General features: G+C 37.5%; 1 long non-coding RNA gene across 1 annotated transcript; it reads left to right on the top strand.

The window, feature by feature from the left end:
- The first annotated feature begins 337 nt into the window (after window positions 1-337).
- LOC111440406 lies at window positions 338-1,663 on the top strand. Its single transcript, XR_002709934.1, has 4 exons — window positions 338-417; window positions 631-770; window positions 862-934; window positions 1,625-1,663. It is a non-coding gene; the product is annotated as an uncharacterized LOC111440406 (long non-coding RNA).
- The last annotated feature ends 6,385 nt before the right edge of the window (window positions 1,664-8,048 follow it).

Genomic DNA, 8,048 nt, shown 5'->3' with positions numbered 1-8,048 from the left:
TGCGTTGTGTGTTTGATAATAATAATAATAATAATAATAATAATAAAATAAAATTAATTAATTAATTAATTAATTTAACAAAAAAAAAAAAATGAAAACGAAGCAGCTGCGTCAAGCAGCTGCTGTAAAGGAGGATGAGGGGCGGCGGACGCGTAGGCTGGAGGCGTGGGATGGATGAGTGGATGATTAGGGGATGTGGAAGCGTATTAGAGCTTGATTAGGCTTTAAAAAGGGAAGAAAAACGAAGAATGGAGATGGAGAGAAACCCAGAAAACAGAGGAGGAAATTTTTGGAGAATTCGAGTTTTTGGTTGCTTAAAATTGGACATCAATTGAGGGTAAAGGAAGAGGGGTTGTTGCTGAGGAATCTTTTGAGGAAAGGATACGGCCCCGAGCTGAAGCGGACGGTAATTCGAAGGTAACGAAAAAAACCCATATCACCGAACATTTAAATCTCGATATCTTGATTCATACTGCATAATAAATTATGAAATAAGGCTTGTTAGATCCGTAGTTAGGAGATCTATAAAGTTGTAGAAGAAATCAGCAAGAAATTCGAGCTGTAGAGATGAAATTTTTGCTTCGGGACACAACGGGTATTAAGGAAAAAGATTGGAAAAAAAAATTGCAGGGAGGAGAGGTTGAAGACGAGCGCGTGAAGGACACGCGAGGCGCGTGGGAGGCCGCGAGTGGAAGTGCGACTGTGCGAGGATCAGGCGCGTGAGAAAACGAACATTGACCTTGTGTTGGCGCGTGAGGGCGCGTGCGAAGGTATTTTTGCTCCCGGTTTGTCCCGTTCGACTCCTTTTGACCTGTCCTACCAAAATTGGTCTATACTTATGTTGAAATTGATAAAATATAGGTCTAATAGGAAGGAATTGTGTTGAAATACTATTAAACGTACATTCAAGGGGGAAAAATGAGTTCGAAACCAAGTAAGTAGCGTATCGACCTTTGAACTCGTTCTTAACTTGTTTTACAACATGTGAGTAGGTTGTTTACCTGATTAAGAGCTTGATAAGTTATGATGAACTTTGATGATATTTAGTGTTTATTGTATATTGTGACTGCTTGCCTGTGATGTAAGCGTGATATAAATGATTGTCAGAATGTTCTACGTGTGGATCATGATACATGTATGGAAGCATGCAGTAACTGTGAGTATGTTATGCATGTTAATGGAAAGGTTATGACTCTAGATATGCTTATTGGTGGTTGAGCTATGGCTTATTTATATGGGTATGATAGTCTACTAATTCCCGCGGAGTTCCTGGCCAACGCGCTGTGTGCTAAGTCAGGGAGCAGGAGTACTCCTGACCGTTGGTATATGAGATAAACAGGCCGCCAGAGCAATTAGTAGACGGGCCGTATTTGACCGAGAGCGAGTCTTACATACGAGTCCGAAAATTCTAGATAAGCATATCGAGAGAGAGTCAGTAACCTAGCTGGAGGTAGCTAAGATACCTCATTAACGAACAGATGACCCTAGTAAGAGAACTAGGAGTCAGTGATGAATAAAACGTAAAAACACTTGGAAAGATTAGTTATGAACCTGTGAATGATAAACTAGCTACTTACTGAGTATTCTAATTACTCATCAGAATTATTATAACTTTTCTTTCCAGATGTAGATGCTGCTGGCCAGCCGAGGACGAGACCAGCGGGTTAGAGACTACTGGGAATCCATGTCTGGGTCTGTTTTGTAATTATGCTTTCGTTGTCAAGAATTTACCTTAGTCGTTTTAAGTTTTTTTTAAAGTACTGTTTTTCTTTATTAAAATATTTTACCGGATGTTTTTAGAAATATTTTTAATTTTATGATTGGGTATCAGAGTCTCTTAATATTGTCGATAGTAACTCCTGTTAATCGCGTTGGCGATGAGCGGGTGTTACAGAAACATAAGGATGGTGATGTTTTAAAGCGCGTGGTCTTAATTTTGGAATTTGATCCTCCGTCTGCAACTTATTCAAGAAAGCAAAATTTTGTTTCCTTAGGCAATCTTATCTAAGATATATTAACTCCCGATTTCTTCATTAAAAGCGCTCAACTTTATCTTCTAAAGCTAAAGAAAGGGTCAATTTTGAAGAAAATGGATTGCAAGTAAGACTTCGATCCTTACTCCCAAATTTTAAACGAAAATAATTTTCTTCAATTGGACTTGCTTTGAGTCTTGTTAACCTTCATGGTCTTCTACCGAAATATTCCTTGGAGGTTTGAAAATCGAACATGATAGGTTTCTCGATAAATTTGCATGTAGGCTCGTATTTAATTTTCGAGCTTCAACCATCTTCCTTTAAAGACGGACCAAATTGAGAAGTTGTGTTTGAGGCACCTTCAATACTTTATTTCATCGCCAAACTGGTGGATAGTCCCATTTAGGAGATGCAAAAGCAGGTTTGAAGGAAAATGGTTGACTATGGCTCTCAAATTTGGACGAAATCTGCGAGTAAGAAACCCAAAATATCAAAGGCTATAACAACTCACGATTCTTGCTCCAAACGAAAGCTCCTACTTTAGGATTTATAGAGAGAGCTTAAATCGACGTTAAAAACTTCTAGATTGTAATGAATTTGAGATTGAATTTTATGATATTTATGCCAAACATATTCTCTCATTGGTGGGCAACTGATCTCCATTTTAAATTTGATTGTTGGATTCGATGAGTTGTCTCTTCTATAACATACTTAGAATGCCATTTGAATGTCATGATTCAAAGATTTTATACAAAGTTACAAGGCCATTGGAATATGTCCAGATTTAACCAAGATTTGGGGTGGTAAATGACCAACATACCCCTGTAAGAATTCTAAAATGTTTTCAAGATTACAAAAAACCTCAATCATTAAATAAACTTTTTAAGAGACTCATTTATGACCTTAAGGGTAAGTATGCAAGATCACATGAGGAAATTAGAACGTGTTTGAGGTATGAACTTAAGAAAAATGATGAAACAACCCTTAAAAGCCTTTTATAAGAATCAAGGTTTGTTATGAATATCAAATGACAAGACGTGTATATGAAACTATTCTTAAGTATCTCAAGTTTTACTGCATATAAGAATATTTATTATGCTTCTGCAATATCCGTCTTAGGTGAGAGTTTTATTAAGTCACTCCTTAGTGTTACAAAGAAATTTGAGGAAATAACACTTTTTTTTTTAATTTTTTATTAAAGATGTTTATGCACAAATAGTAAGAGGAAGCTTTGAAGGCAAAGTGGTCGATTATTGGATATTTTAGCCAGATTTGGAGTCTGTGACTTAAAAGATAAAGTAATATATATAGACTAATCAAGTCATGATCTAGTTAAAGGAAAAAACTAAATCACGTGGAAGAAATTAGGAAGGTTTGAATTAAGGTTGAATGTTATATCTAAGTTATTCCAACATTAATACCAACACGAGATCTGAGTTAGAATGATGTTGTTGGGCTCACTAATTTCCCATAGCTTAAGTAATTTTTATGAATGAGATATTGAACAAGGTTTCTAGACTTGTTTTATAATAGTGTTCATATCGATTAGGAGGTTAATCAGAGACAAAAAATATANGTCAGACAACCTGAGGGACACATATTGATGATTAGGTGGAATAACGTGTCAGGCATGTTGTAAAGTGACGCGTCTCCACTCGATATGCGACACGTGGTAGCTCTTCCGACCCACGCCCACGTCTAACTCAATTTGACTCGAAGGATGTTTGACCCGATCCGCATGGTGCCACGCTTCAATGTAAAGAATTTCACTTCCTAGCGCGCACCTCCGGTTTTGAACCCATGACTCATCAGCAGCTGACCTCTCTTTCTCTCCATCTTCTTCAATTCTCTTCACAAGCTCAGAAATTACCTTCCCATTCTCTTCCTTCCCCTATTTGAGACAGAAAGAACTCTCACTCAGCTCCGCCACTTCCTTCTCTAACCTTTCAATCTTCATTTCTAAAAGCTTTCTTTTCTTTTCCAATATCTACTTTGTCCTTCAAAAGGCGCTTGTTTAGTGATTTCAACGTCTGCAATTGGGACTTCTCCACAAATTTATCCACAGCAGATTTTGGTTGTTGCTCTAAATCTCTGGTCTCCTTCTGATGATCTGGAAGTTTCTTTGGCTCGTTCGCCGATCGCATGTTCAATCCAGATTTCTTCTTCGATTTTCTCGTCTCCGATATCGCGATTTTGCCAAATCCGATGCGTATCCCCTCATTTCCAACGGCTTCTACCACCTCACAACTACCGCCATCGTATTTTGCTCTGTCGTGTACTTTCGCTTTCAAATCTTCATTTTGAGCCATCAAGAGAAGACCTTCGTTCGTTGCGTCATCCAAGGCTAGGTTGATTGTTTCTTCCACCTTTTTATCGGCTCGACAATCTTTTGCAAAATGCCCCTCTACCACAATTGTAACATTTGTCGGAGTTACAATCGTTCGCATAGTGAGCATATTTGTGACATTTGTAGCACTGAATGGTGGAGTAAATTGATCGGCCGCCTCTTCCTCGACTGCGTCCTCTTCCACGCTAATTTTCTTGGATCAACTATCCCTTCTTCTCTTAGTATCCTTCATGACTACTGCCTTGACCACCATGACCACTTTTACTACTTTCACGGCCAAAACCTATACCTTCAAAATTTTGAGAGTAGAGTACCTTTTCATCTTTGATTGACGCCTTGGTTTGAAGTGCTTGATTGAGTGTTTCCTCCTTTTTCTTCTTACATTGCTCGTGTGCCTTGAGAGAACCGGCTAGCTCATCGACTGTGAACATCGCTAGGTCCTTTAACTCTTCTATCGAGCAAACAACTTTCTCAAAGTTGTTGGTTAATGACCTTAAAATCTATTCCAAAACCCGCATCTCGGCTAACATTTCTTCATTTCGATTGAGTTGGTTTACCACAGTTTGTACATGCGTGATGTAGTCAGATACACCTTCTGACTCCTTCATCTTCATGCTCTCCAACTTGCCACGAAGAGTTTGGAGACGCACTTGCTTGACTCGGTCGATTCCTTTGAATACTTTTCCTAAAGTGTCCCACACTTCTTTTGAAGTAGTTGCACTGGCAAGCTTCTCAAAGCTCGACTCGTCAACGACTCAGAACAACATGTATAGTGCCCCCTTATCCTTTGATCACACCTCTTTTAACGCCTTGTTTCGTGTCGCTGTATAACCGCGGTATCTTTGGTTCTTCTAACCCTTCTTCGACCACCTCCCATGCATCTTGAGAACCGAGAAAAAGTCATTGTTCCTGTAACATTCTTGGCCTATCATCTCCAACACTCTTTGGCCTTTTCCTCTAAGACTGACTCTTGGATTTAAAACCCACTAAAATTCTTCATGGGGAACCCGATCCCTACCACTTCCTTGCAATGAATCCCTTACCCTGATCCCACACAAATAAATAGAGAGTTTTGTGGAAATGGAGAATAAAATAGATGGTGGGGATGATGACAAGGAATGGACATCGCTACCTGTGGCCCCTGTACATGTCGTGTTTTATGATTGTATGACATATACTATGTTATGTATATGCTATGATATACGATATGTTGCATACAAGTTACGCTATGATATCATATACACTATTCTAAGACTATGAGACATTAGAAAATCATGTATTGTTAATTATTAAAAATATGAAATGAATCAAGTATTATATTTCATAGGAGCACTATGCTAGGAATAGATTGGAGGTATGACTAGCGCTATGAATATATGTCATTCTTTAATGTTATGGGACCTCATGTATTTTGTATACCACGTGCATCGAGATACTTCTATATTATGTTTAGTACACCGTATGCCTATGTATTGTTAATCATGAACAATATGACAAGAATCAAGTATGTATGTCTCATAGGAACGTTATGTCTTGTTTTAATGTTAGGCATCTCATGTATTTTATATGGGAGGTGCATCGGGATACTTCCCCATTATGATTAGTACAGACACATACCTTACAATATTTATGTTCCTTATGATATTATGCGGGTCTTTTCCCTTCATAGTATTTGGTAGTGCGAGTGTGCACAAGCTCGACGAGGCAGACCCACAGAGTACTCTTATACCAACCCACCTGGTGGTCAATGTGCATATTCTTGGGTCGTGTTTAGGGAAGTACAACAGATTCAACTTTGCTCGGACTGAAAAGCAAAGCCCAAGCCCAAGCCCATGCCACAATGTATTTATGAAAGGATAGGTCCCACTATATTACATGTAATTCATATTCCGACCCTAACAATGAGATTACTTACTGAGTATTTATTAAAGTACTCAAACCACATGCTACTCTTATGTTAAAGTAAAGGTAAGATACCCATTTACGGATGACAACGTTGCGTTCAAGGCCAAGTAACCAAATTTAGGGCAGTTGCATTCATTTTATTTTTAATGATTCTTAGGTTTGATCAGGGCATTGCTTTATTTTTATTTAAACTAATGTTATCTATTTTCCACTATGTTGTTCATAAGCGTTTAGGCAATAGTTGGGAACAAGAATCGAGCTCCCAATAGTAGGCAATAAGCATTTAGACTTTGGGTCTCCTGCTCTCAAATTTCTTCAAAATTCAAGAGCAATTCTACACCATTTCGATTCAAACTTGTTCTTACAATGCTGAAAGTGCCTAGAAATCATTCCCCCAATCCAATTCGTCATTGAAGAGCTTCAAGGAAAACTCAAAATTTAAATCTGAGGATACACGAGAATACGTCAAGCAAGAACGATCCCAAATTGTACCTCCAAGGAATGTTTCCATAGAAGACAACGAAGGGAAATAACCTCAAGAACAAGCCCAATTGAAGAAAATCCGTTGGGCTCAAATTAGGGGTAAGTTTCAAAATCCTATCTACGGTCTCTTTTCCTTCAAATTAAGGATTCCTTCCTCTTCAGAGCAATAAGTTACTTGTACTCCATTTTTACCAACTATGAAGCCAAGAAAGTTAACTTTTTCCATGCAAAAACTACCCTTATTAAAATTAGCATAAAGTTTCTCTTTCCTAGGCATAATCAAAACTTACCTAACATGCTTCACATGCTCATACAAAGTCTTTGAATAAATTAAAATATGATCAAAATGTACAACAACAAGCTTTCCTAAATATTCTCTCAAAACATGATTCATTAAGCGCATAAATGTACTAGGAGCATTAGTTTACCCAGAAGGCATAACAAGTCATTCATACAATCCAACCGTAGTCTTGAAAGCTCTTTTCCATTCATCTTCTATATGCCCTCTCAATTCTTTTTGGTACTAAAATTTCTCTACCCCTTCTTCCGACTCTTCCTCTCCCACCAGCACTATGTCCCGCTAAAAGAGTGACATTGTCATCTTCTTCATTTTCAACTTCTTCATTCGAGAGTACTTCCCTTCCTTGAAGATTACTTAAGGCTATTTCAATTCATTCCATTCTGTTTGTCGTTGTACTAATAACTTGATTTAAACGAGTAATAGTTCTGACTTGTACTTCTCTCCACCTAGCTTCATTGATCTCCCCTCCATTTCCTTCGTCTTGGTTCATGATTGTACAAACAATAGTTAAATATGTTTAGGATCTCACATACACGACCCACTAATTTTACACTCAGGGACACTTGTGTTTATTACACACAAAGGTAGGCTATTTGGAAAAGTGACTAAATTATGATCAAGGTAGGCTAATACATCGATAAAACAAGTCCGATAATAGCAAGCTATTCAATGAAATCAAGATAAGTTAATTATGAAATAAGAGCAAAATAAAAACAAAGAAAGGAGGGCACAAATATATTTTAGGATCTCACATACACGACTCACTAATTTTACACTCAGAGACACTTGTGTTTATTACACACAAAGAGAATGGTGGTGTAGATTTGGGAACAACTAACTTTTCGTCTTATAAAATATTGGAAAATTTAGAAGTTATCTTCAAGTCTAAATGATGAGAAAAAAAAATATCAAACACAAATATTCCAGATTTAGATGGAATAAGAAAGAAGGTGAATAGCAGATTATTTGATCTTGAAATAAAGATATAAATGGTCTAAAATAAATGGGAAGGACCATTTTTAATGAACAAATCTGATAA

This window comes from Cucurbita moschata, unplaced genomic scaffold, assembly GCF_002738365.1.
Source record: "Cucurbita moschata cultivar Rifu unplaced genomic scaffold, Cmos_1.0 Cmo_Scf00221, whole genome shotgun sequence".
Lineage (NCBI taxonomy): Eukaryota > Viridiplantae > Streptophyta > Magnoliopsida > Cucurbitales > Cucurbitaceae > Cucurbita > Cucurbita moschata.
This window is presented reverse-complemented; position numbering and strand designations above follow the sequence as displayed.